The 16,801-nt window shown below is 46.5% G+C and overlaps 1 protein-coding gene across 1 annotated transcript in view; it reads left to right on the top strand.

The window, feature by feature from the left end:
* Positions 1-290: 290 nt before the first annotated feature.
* TMEM19 (transmembrane protein 19) overlaps positions 291-16,801 on the top strand; it is a 455,689-nt gene continuing 439,178 nt past the window's right edge. The window contains exon 1 of the mRNA XM_086921730.1: positions 291-321. The gene's annotated coding sequence lies outside the window, so the exon portion shown is untranslated. The remainder of the gene's footprint in view (positions 322-16,801) is intronic.

The raw sequence follows: 16,801 nt of genomic DNA on the forward strand, positions 1-16,801 counted from the left end.
ATGGGCTCTCTGCCACCTCCTAACCGCATTAGGCGAGACTACATTTTGTTGGTTGAAATAAAAAAATTATATATTTGTTCTTCTCAAAAGCCAATCTTCCTAACATGCTTTTCTGTGTTTTGCTGGTATTTTCCACTGACCAGAAACAAGAAGCTCTATGTGTGTAATAATTACACATTTGTATGCCCTTGAGCACATGACAACATCTTGATTCGTTGTGCGTTGATGGAAGAAAAACACCCTTCATTATTGTTCGGTATCATTCAGTGGCCATTCAGAGAGGGCGACTAACACGTCTTGAACCAATTCTCGGTGCCGAAGGTAAGTTCTAATTTTATTTATATTCAAAGGCCTTGTTTTCAAACATTGGCATTTATTGTAAAAAAAAAAAAAACATAATCACTATCTTGTTCGGGTTCTCTCATCATGATGTTGACGCTTTCTGCATGCACTGGTGAATGTTCAGATGTGTGATCTTCGGTATGGAAATATATTTTTACTTTTTCACGAATTTTGCTCACGGTGAAGCACTGCGAAACATTAATCCAACTTCATTAAATATTCCTATAAGTAATGCAGACAAGTTTTGCTACTCAAAAGCATTGTTCCCCTGTATTCCGGACAACTTTGTGACTCACTAAAGCCATCATTACAAGTAGCCTTTCAATTCAGAAGGGGCCGGTAAATGCTTTTACCGGCCGCTTTGGAACTGCGGAAATACCGTAGATTTCTTAGCTTTCACCCACAGATTTGGCACCTAAAAGAGCTGAAATCGTCAGGTGAATGTCCCGCCCCAGAAGGAGGTATAATCAGACCCGGAAATCCTAATTTCTTAGTTGAGACTCTGGGTCCAACTGATAATGGGTCAGATGTTGCCCACCCTGCAGTACCAGTACCTCCGGTATCAATAACTCCATTCTTCCCTGCCCTTTTTCTTCGGCCGTCGGAGGAATGGCCAGCAGTCCCCCGCCCCTCCCCCCCTCCCACCTCCCCAACCCTGCCCGGCTTCCCACCACCCCCCCTCACCCCCACTCCACCTCTCTTCAAAGGTCTCCACCACTGAGTACGCATGACCTTGACAGGAACCCAATATGCACACCATGGTGAAAAAAGCCAAACCCTCTTATGGAATGCACGACTAAGAGCTGCATTGCTGAGATTGATTACATCAACGTTTTTTTCACTGATCAGAAAAAGATCAGTGTTTTTTTAACATGGGGCAGATAGGGAATTGTTTCAACGTCATTTATCAATTCCAGCCGGGTCTGAGACCCAGAGAGGCCTCCACCACATAGAGGCACGGGCTCCCCGAATTCCTATTCCCCCAAGCTACCTCCGACCACCTGTCAAGCCATCTGAAGACCTGGCTTGTCTGCTCCGCTGCATACTGTTTTGTTTCTTTCTGTTTATTATGACAACTGTTATTTGTTAAGGACACCGAGTCCTCCAAAGCGCTCTGGTGCCCTTGGTTCATGCCTCCGCTACATAAAACCTCAAAAATAAATAATGAATGAATGCGTTCGTCAGCTACATATACCCCTGGAGTGTAAGATGAGTGTGTAGAGGCAACAACAATGTGTTCACTAACGACAAATAAGTAACTTTTTGGGCACTCACAAACATCTTCACACGCACTTCAGTCTTTTTGTGTGTACATGTGTATATGGTATTTTTATAGCGCAAACCTAACTCTTGTGTACCTAACTTAAACCGCGAAGACTGGTGAAGGTACATAAACTGCACTCCATTCTGGCCAGTGTTGTCAGAAGGGCGTGGCAAGTGTTAAACATATGTTTTCAAAGGAATAAGACTGTATACAATAGATATAAAATGTATTATTTCCTTAGTCCTATGCATGTGTCTTGCATGCACAGCACATATTGTTCGCAAATAAGGTTAGGAAAATGGAGGCAAAGTCTCTTGCATGGCAAGAACATTCATGCATGGATGCACACCGTGGGAGTCATGCTTTGCACCAAGTGCTCTGAAATGTACACAAACAACCAAAGAAATGTTTAAATCTGTACCGATGCGGCCAGGCCTTTTTATGAGTAAAGAAACCACGTATTTTAGAGGTTAGTCGCCAATGGTGTGGAGGATGGCACTTTTCATTTCCTGTCCAGCCACACTGCGGTCAAACTAGGGGCGGCTGGACCGTTCAGAACCGGTCCGGCTCATGCACGAGACAATTTGATCACTTGAAAAGATAAGTCAACTGGGAGAGGCGCATTTATGAGCCTTCATTCGTCCTCCATTTTAACAAAGTAATGGACATCCTTTGGATGGACCGTGTACATGTGATGCTTTTTCATTGTCCTTGAACCCACAGTAGCTTTGGACAGGGGTGGCTTCCCCGCCCCCTGCTCCCAGAGCAGTGGAAAAGGAAAAAGGAAAAAGATAATAACCTTATTATCATTTTGTTTTTCCTTGCTGCAGGGTTGAGTTAAAGCGGGCCAGGGCAGGGCTGGTGGCACAGGGAGGAGGAGTGGTTCATGCACTTAAGTGCGCATGATGGGTAGGTCGGCCAAACATTCATGTGCACTTTACATTTTCCCCATTTGAGCGCCGAACCACGGCACTCAGACCCATCACAACGCTGCATTGCATCATTGGGATTGGCTTAGGGGAGACTGTGTGCTTCCGACTTCTTCTAGACTCTGATCCAGGAAAAGAAAAAATGCGGAGAAGACGAGGAGAGACAGCGGAAAAGGTAAGTGTTTTTTTTTCTTCTATTTTTCAACCCTCCTGCCCTACCACCCCGTTCCCTACCAGCCGCCACTGTCTTTGGACACTGTTTTTCACCATGTTGTCCCAGTGCCTTAGCTACTACTGAATGACAGTTTAATTGACCAAGTACTCCCTTTGCATTTCCAATTCTCCATAGGTAGCTTGGCGGAACTAGGGGAGGAGAGCATTGCTTAAGTTGAGGCTGTGTTTGCCACTACTGAGCACTAGACATTTTTTGTGAGCCAGTACATCTTTTATGCAATACTGTTCAGTCACACAGCATATACTGCACAGAATTCATTTTCCACTTGCAAGATTTGCTCTGATCGGTCATCAGCTGGCCCAGCTCTAATGTGGGGGCAATCCTGGCCACTGCTGTTTGAGACAGCTAGACGGTTTGATATACTGGAAATTATAAATCCCAAGAGTATGTGTAGCTTCGCTGTCCGCATACCCTCCCGCATTGCATGGTAGTCAAGCATTCTTAAAACCTTAAGACTTTATCCAACTGTTGAAATTAGTCACCTAGTACTTGATGTGGCTATGGGCCAGATGTGCATAACAAAGTGTTTGCAATGACCAAATAGCAATTTTTGGTGATTCACCATTTGGTAATTGCACACAGCAATGTACAAATGTGTGTCTAACACATTGTGTTTCCCAGTGGATCCTATATAGACCAATCTTATTAATATTAATGAGGTAGGTCCCAGTTTGCGACCCATTAGGATTCGCAAAAATCGTCAGGGATGGTAGCCTGCTGGGGTCAGCAGACCACCATGTCTGTAATTGCTTTCCAGTAACAATGTTTTTTTTAAAATGGAAAATGGGCGGCATTTCTAAGAGAACAAGCATTTGCAATGCATTAGGTCTCGCATTTCAAAGAGTTTAAGCTCCTGGAATTGAAAACGACAATGCATTTTATTTATGTTTTCAAAACCAACTCATAAATAAAAGACATTCTCATTTACAATGGCAATAGATCAAACTCTCGCAAATGCGATAGCTATTGATTTGCAAATGCTTGTTATATCATGCTAGCTGCCTTGTGGCAACTTCTGTGTTAGATAGAAGTACATTTTCTATACACTGATTGGTATTCTGCCCTTTTACCATCGGCTAAAATGTATCCTGTCATTCCACTCCTAATATGTCCAGAGTGCAAATGTAATATGAATTACGCTGTTAATTGTAGCAGCCCCTGTTCTGCATCTGTTCAATATGTCCAAGATCACACGGGATGCGACGCATCAGACAGGGCAAACTGAGAGTGTGCGTGCTGGAGGCGAGTCCGAGCGAGAGAGAGTGTTAAGCAGTGTCTATGAGAGAAGGGACCGCGTCTGAAAGCATGTGTGTGAGAGAAATATATGCGTGAGAACTTGGTTGCGTGTGTTTGAGAGAACGTATGCATGAGAATGTGTGTGATAGACAACTTAAGAAAAAGTTCAAAAATGTCTGTGAGAAAATGTGTGCGCATGTGGGAGAGAGGGGTTAGAGGTTGAGCGGTGAAATTGGTAGTAGTGCAGCCAGATATTTTCAAAGTGTAACCGGACTTGTACAGCCCATGCAGAACCCGTGGAAACTCCCAACCACGAGCATGTACCCCAACATGCTACTAAGTCACCTCCAACCCACCCGCCCCCACACAAGGGAGTTGTAAACTCTGCTCCTTGCTTTACAGTGGGTGGCAGTACCTAGTCGATGGCGCCACTCCTCGGGTCTCAGCTGAGGTGCCAAGTCTTTGGAATGAAAGTAATCCCACCCCCAGTGGCAGACACTGAGCACCCCCTGTAGGGCGCCTCCTTCAGCACTTCACGAGACGGGTGCAGACGCAGGCAGCAAAGACCAACGTACACAGATAGTACAGCAAAGGGGCCTTGTGCTTCAATGGAACATAGTATTTTCACAGGGAAGAAAAGAAACACGGAGGAACGCTGATAGATATTAAAAACAAGTAGAAAGCTTAAGAGTTTTGAAGTGAAAAATAGAGAAAACACATTGAAAAAATGAAGAAACAATTAGAGATCTGAAGAAACGTTGAGGAAGCAATTTGGAGAGAGAGTGAGAAATAGAGATAACATAGGAGGCGGGGACATGAGAACGTAGAGAAGAGGAAAAATGTGTAGAAGAGTGAGACACGAGGGAGACTGGGGACCTGGCAGAAGCCCCCCCAACTGCGTACTGCATCAGCTGGCTAAGCATTTCGAGGTGACAAAGCCCGTTTACCTGATCCCTCTGCCAAGGAACCAACACCTGAGTTTGCCGCTCCTGCTTCCTGTGAGGGCCTCTATTTGCACGCTAAGAGGCTGCACCAGGAAATAGGGAAGGAGTTTACTTGATGTGCAGCTTGGGCCACCGCCTCATCAGCACTGTGGAGGCAACAGCCCAGGCACAGCGAGCCACAGAGGTGGCAAGTGAAAGCCCAGGAGAGGGAGTGACACGAGGGAAGCACCAAAGTGGTGTGGGGCTGGCAAACGACAAGGAGCGTAAACCTTCCACCTAGGAAAAGCGATCGCAGCAGCTGAAATTGAAACAAGAATGCTGTTTTTAAAAAAATATAAGTTCTCTAATAATCGCCAATAAAAGGGTGCAATAAAGTGCCTGAAAAAGCTTAATGTCTCATAGGTCGGTTTTGCCAGCAAGAACCAGGAAGCAACAATATATGTCCTTGTCAACAAGTTTACAAACTTCTCCCTCCACCCCAGATTTTGAAAGCAAACATTTTAAGCTAACCTGACGGACATGGATGCTGCACCTTGTTTTATACCACTACATTACCTTCTGTACTAATAAACATTGTGCGCAATATATATATGTCAAACCAGCAAGTGCGACGATTATTATGAGACCGTAAATAATGATCACATAACACAGCAGTATCTGTGAGACTGTGCTGCAGAGAGCTGGCGGTACTTACTTGCTCGACATCCTGGCGTGCATGGAGAGTGCGCCTCCGGCAGGTCCCTTCTCAGTGTGCGAGTCTCAGTTCAGCCTCCAGCTCAGTGTTTATCCGGATTCAGACTCCAGCGAGATGAATAACCATTTTAACAACCCCAGCTGTCCAATGAGGGACGCGGACGCAAACAGAAGTTGTATTCATGGCCGGAATCCTCTTGGAGCTCCGCTTTTATTGCCTTGTTTCTTTATGCGCAAGGTCAGCTTTGTAAAGTTCAAGATCTCTAAATCCGATGCACCCACAAAGGGATTACAAAACAAGTCGGCCTGGAGCGCAGAACAGCCTTGGAACAGACGCGGGAGGGCAGGAGCGTGACGCCGTGAGCGTGCATGTAGGCATTCCCTGCGGCTCGTGCCAGTGGCGGCGCCTGCAGTCTTCGCCCGCTGTGCTTGAGGAGTGCTGTGAGGCTGTGGGACGGTGCCGCGTCTTAGAAGTGCGTTCACAGACCGGTGTCTGCTCGTGCACCGGTCTGTACCACTTGGGGAGGCAACACGAGAATAAGGCTCGCTGGCGGCAGCGCTTCGCGCTGCAATGCTAGGCGAGCCCTAAAAATGGACCGTGGGACCACTGTCTGCTCTTAAAAAAATTTCTTACAAATATTCACATAGGGAAAATATGTCCCTTGGGGGCCTCTTCCCATTTGTGAATGTGTGACCACCTACTTGGTAAAATGTGATAGTTTCGCAACTGCATTTCGAGTGCAAAACATACATACATACCACTGCGATTCGGTATTAGGAAGGGATGCCCTAAACGCGCCCCTTTCTAATATCGAATCGCAAACCCAATTTGCGAATCGGTTATTTGTTTCCGAATCTCAAATTAGGACTTTGTACATTGGAAATGTCGTTTTTTTGGTCGTAAAATGCCCGATTCACATGAAAAACAAGCTTTGAATATCTGGACCTTGGTTATGTTTTTCATGATTGGTGAACTCGGTGCTGCATTTACAGGCAGCACTGCTACTAACTGACTCTCAAAGATGATTTTTCAGAGATTTATCTGTGCCTTTTTTTTTCAAAATGTCATGACTTTCCACAATTCAAATTCAAACCATTTACTGCCTTCTGTCTTACTCTTCTTTAGATATGGGCCCTCTGCTACCTCCCAACTGCTTTGGGCGAGACTATATTTTGTTGGTTAAAATTAAAAATAAATATTTGTTCTCGAGCACGAATCTTCCTAACATGCTTTTCTGTGTACTACTGGTATTTTCCACTGACCAGAGACAAGAAGCTCTAAGTGTGCAATAATTACAATTTTGTATGCCCTGGAGCATATGACATTTTGATTTGTTGTGCGTTGAACAAAGAAAAACATTCTTTGGTATTGTGCAGTATCATTCAGTGGCAAGAGATGGCGCCCGACACGTCTTATAGTAGCAATTTTGGGTATCAAAGCCAAGTTTATAGGGGGTGGAGTCGCCTCAATATGTTGAAATGCCTTTTTGCAAACGCTGGTATCTTTTTGGCAAAAACAAACATAATCGCTATCTTCTCGAGGTTATCTGAGGTTCACTGCGTTCTGCTCGCCCCGCGAAATGTTCATCTGAATAATAGTTCGTGCAAATATATATGTTTTGCTTCTCACAAACTTTGTTTATGGGGAAGTGATGCAACACATTACTCCTTCTCCTTTAAATGATCCAATAAGTAATGTAAACAGGTTTTGCTACTCGAAATCATTGTTCAGCGTGTTCTTTTTATGATACTTGCTGTCAGAATTAAAAATGAACTCTTTATCAAGAAGCCACAAATCTTTCGAGAAACAATTTAAAAAAAATCTCAGAGCAAACCGTAAGAACTAAAAATATACCGTGAGCTTGTGAATCAATAAGCTGGCTATTTTCGTACACATTTTTATTTAAAACAATATACACATTTTTTGTTCTTTTTATTGTCATTTTGTTTTATCCATAACAACCATATGTAATATAGCATTGTACTTTGTGCCATGTACATTGACCGTTTAACGACGTTACAATCAACTGTACTCAGATTAAGCAACACGATCCATAGATTAGTACATCCAAAACAGAAATATATTAGCGTTTAAAGTGGGAATAACGATCGCAATCGTCTTCCCCATTCCATTAACTCTACAATGTCCTCTGTTCTTTACACCAATTGCCATTCTGCCATTGCATTACCTCAGGTGAAATTCGTAGATCAATATATGTGTTTAACCAACAATTTAAACTTTTACAGGTTACATCTGTAATCTAAGGCATCCCCCGGGCAAGGTCTTATCACATTCCAATGAAGTGGCACTCGTTTTCCAATAGCCATCCCATCCTGACATCATCCATCGGCCAACCCTAACCTTGACCCACCCCTGGCCCATCTTGCTGCGTTGATGAAATATAAGATTCAAGATATATCTTTAGCCGCAGCATCGTGAGGATTGTGCCCCAGCTTTCCGACAGCGGAAACTTCCGCAGTCCCAGAGTGTCCTCTCTCCTGAGGGACACACCTTCAGCTGCCTCCCAGTTCTGCATAGAGCAGGCCTATCCTAAAAATGCAGGAGGCTCTCCTGCCTTCCAACGCCTTGTGATTAACCCTGGGCGGAGTACTATGTAGTTTGCTCTACTTTGCACTACGCAAATTGCACGTAGCACAGTGCAAACACGCGTAGCGTTCACTTTTTGCTTGCTCGCGGTCCTCAACGTAAAGTTGGCAACCGCGAGCAAGCAAAATGACATCCCGGGGAGACTTTTTCCTCATTCGCGATCAGCAGCATCAAGTTGCCAATCGCGAGCGTGGAAAATAAGCCTCCTGGCGAGATTCTCAACGCGGGGAGGTCAGGTTTCTCATTGCGAGTGGTCACGTATGCTCGCGACGAGAAACTACCAGTCCGCGTTGAGAAAGCTGCTGCTCAAGTAGTAATCTACTCGAGCAGCAGAAAACGACCGCTTGCACTGTGCAAGATGTGGTTTGCACTGATTGCACAGTGCGGACAAGCATCCGGCACTGTGCAATCAGTGTGAACAGCATTTTGCACAGTGCACTAAGCAGTTCGCGTAGCTACACGTAGGTTCACGTAGTGCGAAGTGCACTTTGTGTAGCTACGCGTAGCGCTACTACGCGAACTACGCCCAGGATTACTCGGCATGAGTCTTTTAGCCACCGCATAACCTACATCAATAAACCTGCTCATGGCCTTATGTGTTTTACGCCGAGAAAACAGTCCCAGTAAACATGATTCCCAAGAGCGTGGAAGTTGCCTATCAGTACAACGCTCCAGATGCTCAATCACCGTATCCCAGAATTGTTGAAGCTTATGGCAGGACCAGAGCATATGTACAGCGTCCGCATTCAAGAGAGTGCACCGAGGACAGTGAGAGTCTAGTCTATCGAAATATTGATTGATTTTTTCCGCGGTGAGATATGTGCGATGCACTATATAATATTGTATCGGTTGAAACCTTGCATTTCAAGGGACTTGTGTAGGGCTTTCTTATACCTTGTTCGATTCTACCTCTGTGAATCAAAGATCAATGTCCTGTTCCCATTTCTCCTACAGTGGGGTCAGGGCTATTGCAGTATGCTACCGCAGGGCATCCGCAAACCATTGAATCAGGTGACTACCGTTCCCCATTACGTGAATGCATTGAATTATCATGTTTTGTTTGAGGTTTTTGCGAAATGTCACCCCATTGGCCGCGTAGTACCCTGGTCCAGGAAGTGTGTAAAAGTAAGTGTCTCGGGTGTATACACTCCTCTTGTGCCAGTGTATTGAATGGTATCAGACTATCGTCATTATTATATAAATCGACAAGTGTGTGTATTCCCACCGTATGCCAATCCGCCAAGTCAGTAGGGGTGGTGTAACCTGTACCCTTGGGCAACCCCACCAGGGGTAGCGCTGGTGCATACAGCTTCACGTGTCTGGTAAGGAATAAGGCACTACGTTAACATCTGTAAGCTACCTGTGGTAGCAGTGGAAGGAGTTTATTGTGCTTGTGGCTGGGATTAAAAATAAAGAGGTCGTGGCTCTTGAAAAAATCCAATCTGGATCCTACAGATCCAACAGTTTTCGTCCTATATCGCGTCTTCCTTTGCCAGCGAAATTGATAGAGAAGGCCCTTAATATACAGCTTAGTGCTTTTCTTCGAGAGACGAATGTTTTGGATCCCACGCAATACGGTTTTAGAGAGGGACACAGCACAGAGTCGACCCTCATTAAAACGACTGAGGAAGTTAGGAAGGCTGTGGACCGGGGTGGCAAAGCGGCCTTAGTCCTGCTGGATCTGTCCGCGACCTTTGACATGGTCCACCACGATCTCTTGATGGACCGGTTAAGGGCATGTGGGATCCAGAACAAAGCATGGAAACTCCTTCAATCGTTCCTCTCGGACCGAGTCCAGATGGTGTCTTTCGGTGATTACCAATCCAAACCATTTGTGCTGCCTTGCAAAGTCCCACAGGGGTCCTGGCGTAGTCCTACACTGTTTAACTTATACTTATCATATTTGGCCCGATTAATTAGTGGTTTTGGATTTGATCTTACAACCTATGCTGACGACACCCAAATTGTGGTGTCTCTCCTACCCGGGCAGGAACTTGGGACTGAGAGGCGTATTCAGGACTGCATGGAAGCAGTAGGCCAATGTATGGGTGACAACTGTCTAAAATTCAACTCTGATAAGACCGAGGTGATTTTATTTGGTAATGACCATAATTTTTGGACTCCTAATTGGTGGCCGCCATCGATGGGTTCCCTTCCTACACCTACGAAGAAGGAGACCCCCCAGGATATAGCGGCATGGATTAGCAAATTTAGCGGCACAAATATGGAAATTTAGCATCACAAATATGGAAATTTAGCGGCATTTTTGCGGCACTTTATTTTACTCATAATCATTCATTTTCAGCTTTAAAACAATGGAAACTGTTTTAGCAGAGTATTCCACTTTGAAATAGGCCTTGATGTGATGTCCCTTACTGGCACGCACCATCTTCAAAACCAACTGCAACATTTGTACAAGCTATCAGGACCAGTATTCACACTTATCTTGCAGACAAGCTCACCATCTCGGGTTGATCTTGGTGCATCCGCAGCAGGACACCATCAGACTAAGAAATTTAAAAATGACAATAACAAGACAGTGGGCCTTATCCTTCTATGCACCCAGAATCTTTAACAACATCCCTGTATCCTTCAGGGTCACCCCCAATGCTGCTCCAGTTGAGAGAGTTGAAGACTCATCTTTTTAAGAACACTACATCATGATGCATTAACCATCCTCAACCTCGTTCCACTCCTCTTGCTCATTGACTATACGCTTGTCTATGACCAAGCACTGTACTTCAATGCCTTTTTGATAGGTTTACAAGGTAGAAATACCATATATATACAGGCATACATACACAATATATATATAAACAGGTGTGCTATAAAAGATCTACTTGTCCAAGGAACGGAATGTTTCAAAAATCTACTTGTCTAGTGAAGAACATCTACTTTTCCCTTTTGCTGCCATGCAGTGAAATGTAAGAGTATAGCTGTGTTCTCTTTATATCAGAGCTCTGAGAACAGCCTCCCTGATGAGTTGGCAAACAAAATATGCCAGGGTTTGGATTCCAGCAAAGCCCTGGTTTTGTCACTTTTTCACAAATCTAAATGCAGGAGCCAAAAGTAGGCTGAAAGTCTTAGCACAAGTTTTGGAATGCACTGTGTGTCTGTGCAAACTCACAAACTAACATAATTAGGGTATTCACCAACTTCTCTCCAATCTTTTGTCACACTGAAAAAGGTTGGAATTTTACTCTTTCTAAGAGCAGGACTAAAACATTTTCTAGGGATATCCAAAATGTTGGCCAAAAAAGTTTTACGTTCATTCTCCATAACTGATCTATTCCTAATATTCGCTAGATATTAAATAGGATTTTACTCAATGATGCCTTAGGGAAATTGCATTTAAAAGTACACAATAGTGTGTACACAATGTCAGACTGGGAGTGGACCACTGTCAGTGATGAAAACTGAGCTCAGTGAGTGTACCTACAGGGTGCAGTTCGATTGTAAAGGCTCTGCATTAATAAGGCATGTACAGGGACACAAAGCTTATCTTAGTGGCAGGGGAGTCTCCTTAATCCATGCCGTACCTCTCTAAACAGTAAGCCAAAGGGTTCGTGCTGCGACGGTTGGGCCTTCTTGTCCAGAGAATAAAATATACTGAAAAATAGTTGTTTGTCACCCCAAATATTATTTCCAGGGTGTGAGTAATACTATTCTCACACCTCTTTTTTTAAAGATAAAAGCAGTGTATTTAATCAACTTAATTCCACCAGAATGAAAACTTTAGTTGATAATGAGTCAGTTAAACATAGGCATGTATGCTGCATCTCAAATACTGTATCTCCCAATGCGTACATGTTTATGTTAAAAAAATAACATTTTAAGGAGACTTTTGAAATGTGGGAAACAATGCATCCCGCTGAACCAAGATCTCAATGCAGTAACCATTATGTTTAACCACAAATGCAAAGTAGCCATGAACTCAGCTAAAAGGTTCATAGAAGTGCAGGTTGTATATGTGAAGAAAAAAAAACACCACTCCCAAAGGTACTTAAAACTTCGTTTTCCTTTGCACAAAAATGTCTGAATTCCGATCAGTCACTCGCTCACCTGGCTGGCCACTATTACCTTCCCGGAGCTCCCCAGGTGCCACCAGGCACAGCACGGAAACGGGAACTCAATAGAACAATGTCCATGCACAGCCTCGATTCTGTGCCATATGAAATGATCCGAGTGCAAACATGCTTTTCTTCGTAAGCACCAACAAAGCCCCGAAGCAGTTATACGGCAAAGCGCTGCTTGTCTTGTCACTTACATTCATTCACTTTCCAGAGTCGAGTCGCAGAAATTCAACTTTTATAATCAAGCGTTCCCATCATGGAGGGTTAGCGCATCTGCCGGACTCGAAGCGCTCCACAGCTCGGTTCAGCCGAAGCTGCAGGCACTGCAGGTTAACTCTGCCTCACAGATTATTTTACAGGTGCTGCGTCCGCAACCGAAGACAGGATGAACAACTGCCCGAAAGTAGAAGTGCACTACTAAAGGAAATGCAGAGGAAGTCACGTGACCCTTAGGGCATGACACTTAAACTAGCTAGGCGGTATTAGCAGATACCCTTGGGGCAATTAACTGACACAAAGGAAAGCGCCCCTTGAATTGATGTGCTGGGGCCTTCTTGGGCCCATAAACTCGCCCCTCCTCGAGTCTGAACTGACCCACAGTGACATCAGAAGTGACCTTCCTGGGATACCTCTTCCCTGGCCTACATATTGAGCCTAGTCGCGCTGGTTGTTTGGGGTGTGGCATGCTCCCCTCCACCTCTCCTTGATTGCTATTATGGGGCACTTTTTTTTTTAAATAAATTTGTTTTTATTGGCATCAACATAGTACATTGCAGTGATAGGACAATTGCAATCTTCTAAACCTTGTATGCCCCACCCAGCCTCCCGGCACGGGGCTCCCAAACCGTATGGCCCGTGGTCATGTGTCCATGTATGCAATGGAAGCCATTTTCAAGCAATGTGGTGCACCAAATAACCCCCCTCCCCAACCCCCAACTTGTAACTCCCTTCATCCCAACAACAGTACTCATCATCCCGCCCCCCCTCTCCCCACCCACCCTCCCGGTGTGTTCAGCCAAGACTTTATTAGGGATTCACCTGGGTTCCTTCCGTTTCTTCGTCGTTCCTTGAACTTCTTGAGGTTTGTGGAACTCATCTACCAGTCTGAGAACTTTGAGATATTTGGGGCATGTCAGCTCATGGAATTCGGTGGTGAGTAGTGCAATCAAGGGCGACCATATCTCCCTGAACGTGTCCATGGTTTGTGTGAGAGAAGCCTGTATACGCTCCATCCCCAATATAAACCAAATTTTGTGGAGCCATCCCGTGTGAGAGGGTTTGCGTGTGTTGCCCCACAGGGAGAGGATGTGTTGTGTCGCTGCGCCCATTGCCAACCCCATCTGCTTCCCACGGATCGATTTGAGTGGAAAAGTCAGCTTGTTAGGCAGACCTAAAATCGTGTACGCCGGGAAGCGTGGGATCTCCGTTTCAAAGTGCAAATCTATATCCCTTAGTACCTCCTCCCAGTAGGTTTGCACCTCTGGGCATTCCCACAACAGGTGGATCATGGTCCCAGTCTGTCCGCATCCCCTCCAGCACTTAGGGTCTCGCCTAGGATTGCTCTGGTGGAGGCGTTCCGGAGTCAGGTGCCAGTAACAAGCCACTTTGACCGTGGCCTCCCTACTCGCCATGTTCCTAGCCGTGTGGTGTGCCCTGAAAAATATATTGTGCCATTCCTTATCAGAGAGTGTCCGCCCGAGCTCTTTCTCCCACCTTTTCTGCCCCGCTGACCTGGCTACCAGCGCTGGTGGGGTCAAGAGTTTGTAGAGTTCAGTGATCGCCCTTTTATCGTCCGATTTGGCCAAAAGCCACTTCTCAAAGGGTGTGAGGAAGCGGCCCACTTGCGGGGCGACGTTTTTGTGAGTGAGCCAGTGTCGAAGTTGAAAATATTGGAACTTTTGCGGGCATACTATCCCGTAACCCTCCCTGAGAGCCTCTAACGTCATAAAGCCCTGCCGGTCAAACAAGTGTCCTGCCAAGCTACATTCTGTGGGCCGCCACTGAGGAAAGGAGCCAGGGGCCTTCCCGGGGACGAACGCCGGATTATCGAAAAGGGGCGTCATTGGCGACGGAAAGGAGGTGAGGTCTCTAGTTGTTGCTACCGCGTCCCGCACTTGTAAGAGAGTTCTGGTGATGGGGGATTTCCTGATATATGTCGGTCTGTCGCGTATCGCCAGGAGTGGGACCCGCCAGAGTGGCATTCCCGCCATCACCCTATCTTGAAATAGCCACCGTTTCTCCGAGGTCGGTCTGGACCATTCCAAAAGGTATCGCAGCTGGGTTGCTTGGAAGTAGCGATGCAGGTCAGGAACCCCCAGCCCCCCTTTGGCATGCGTCCGTGAGATGAGATCGCGCCGCATCCTAGGGCATTTCCCGGCCCAGACATAGTGCTGTATGGCGTCTTGCAGTTTTTTAATCATGCCCAGTGGGGGGGTGACCGGGATGGTCTGATACAGGTATAGCACCCTCGGCAGCACAGACATCTTGACAGCGGCTACACGGCCTAGCCATGACAACGGTTGGTGTCGCCATCGGAGGATATCACCCTGAATACTATGGAAGAGCTTGGAATAGTTACTTTCCACCGTTTTGGGCCGTCGAGGGAGACAGGTCTATTCCCAAATATGGTAGTTCCAGTCGTTCTTGTAGCCCTCCAATCCGGAGCGAACCTCTATGAGGCTGTCGCGCATTGGACCCCAGCGGAAGGATCACGGATTTCTGGATATTCATCTTAAAGCCCGAAACCTTCCCAAACTGCTCCATTTCTTGCAGAAATGCCGGAATCGAGACCCTCGGGTTCTCAACAGCGACTAGAATGTCGTCTGCGTACAAGCTGATGGTCTGTTCCTCGCCTCCAAAGGTGATACCCTTGATATTCTGGTTGTCTCGCACCCGTTGGGCAAACGGTTCCATGTAAAGGGTGAATAACATCGGCGAAAGAGGGCAGCCTTGCTGCGTGCCCTGTCGGATGTCCAATGGCTTGGAACCCGTCCCGTTCACCCTAATAGTTGCTCGGGGGGTCGAGTAACAGCTTGCCACCCAGGCTCTGAATCTCTCCCCAAGCCCGAATCTCGACAGTGTCCTGTCTAGGTGTAACCAGTCCACTCTGTCGAACGCTTTTTCAGCGTCGACTGACAGTAGGGCTGCATCCGAATCATTGTAGTGGGCCTTGTCGATCACGTGCAGCAGGCATTTGGTGTTGTCTGCGCATTGACGTGAGGGTATGAATCCCGCCTGACCTGGTTCAATTATGCCTGGCAGGTTCGGCCCCAGCCTTGCAGCTCAGATTCCGGTAAAAAGCTTCAGATCAATATTCAGAAACGATATTGGCCGGTATGCCGCACATTTAGAGGTGTCTTTTCCGGGCTTGGGCAGGACGATTATGTCTGCCTCGAGCATCTCTTGTGGGATCGAGCCTGGGCCTCGGAATGAGTTAAAGAGTTTCGTTAGCACCGGGGCTAGAAGTTGGCAAAAAGCTTTGTAAAAGCCCGCGAAGAACCCATCGGGACCTGGCGCCTTGAGTGGTTTAAGGCGCGCAATAGCAGAGACCACCTCCTTCAAGCGAATGGGAGCGTCAAGCGCCTCGGAATTCGCACCATTCAGTGCGGTTACTTTGGCTTCATTTAAATACTCTGTCCCGATCTCCTCCTCCGAGACCGGATCGGCCTTGTATAACTTGGCGTAAAATGCCCTGAAAGCCTAGGCTATGCGCTCGTCTTCGCAATGCTCACTTCCGTCTTCCTCGCGAATGACTTGTACCTTGGCCTTGATCGTTTTCGCTTTGAGTTTGCTGGCCAGCAGACGACCGGTCCTATCCCCCCCCACATAATAAGTGTGCTTGAGGCGTAGCGCCGCATATTCTACCCTGTCAAGACTCGCAAGTTGCGCTCTAGCAGCCTTCAGTTGACGCCATATCCTAGGGGCCCCAGTTCGACAATGCACTCGCTCTAGTTCTAGTACCTGTGCGGTTAGTTCCTGGCGTCTTTCTGTTCGTTCCTTGTTATCTGCAGCCGAAATTGCCATCAGTTCCCCCATGACTACTGCTTTTAGTGCCCCCCATACCGCAGTCATGGCTACCTCTCCTGTGTCATTCCTGCTACGGTAGTACGATATATTCTGAGAGAGTTGCTGCGCGACCCCCTTGCGCGTGAGCAGGGACTCCCTGAGCCGCCACCTACCCTTGTGTGAGTGGATGCGGGGGACTTGCAGGTGTAGTAGTATTGCTTCGTGATCGGAAAGGGCCGCAGGGGTGACCTCCACGTCTTTCACCATAGGGGCCATATCTGTCGAATTAAGGAAGTGATCTATCCTGGCGTACGTCCGGTGTACATGTGAGTAGAAGGTGTACCCCGGAGCCGTGTGATGTACCTCCCTCCAAGCATCCCTGAAGCCTCTGCTGGCGAGCCAGCGCCTCCCTTCTGTAGAGAGAGCACTGGAGTCGCCAAATCTGTGCCCTGACCTGTCCAACACATTATCC

This window comes from Lissotriton vulgaris, chromosome 1_1, assembly GCF_964263255.1.
Source record: "Lissotriton vulgaris chromosome 1_1, aLisVul1.2, whole genome shotgun sequence".
Lineage (NCBI taxonomy): Eukaryota > Metazoa > Chordata > Amphibia > Caudata > Salamandridae > Lissotriton > Lissotriton vulgaris.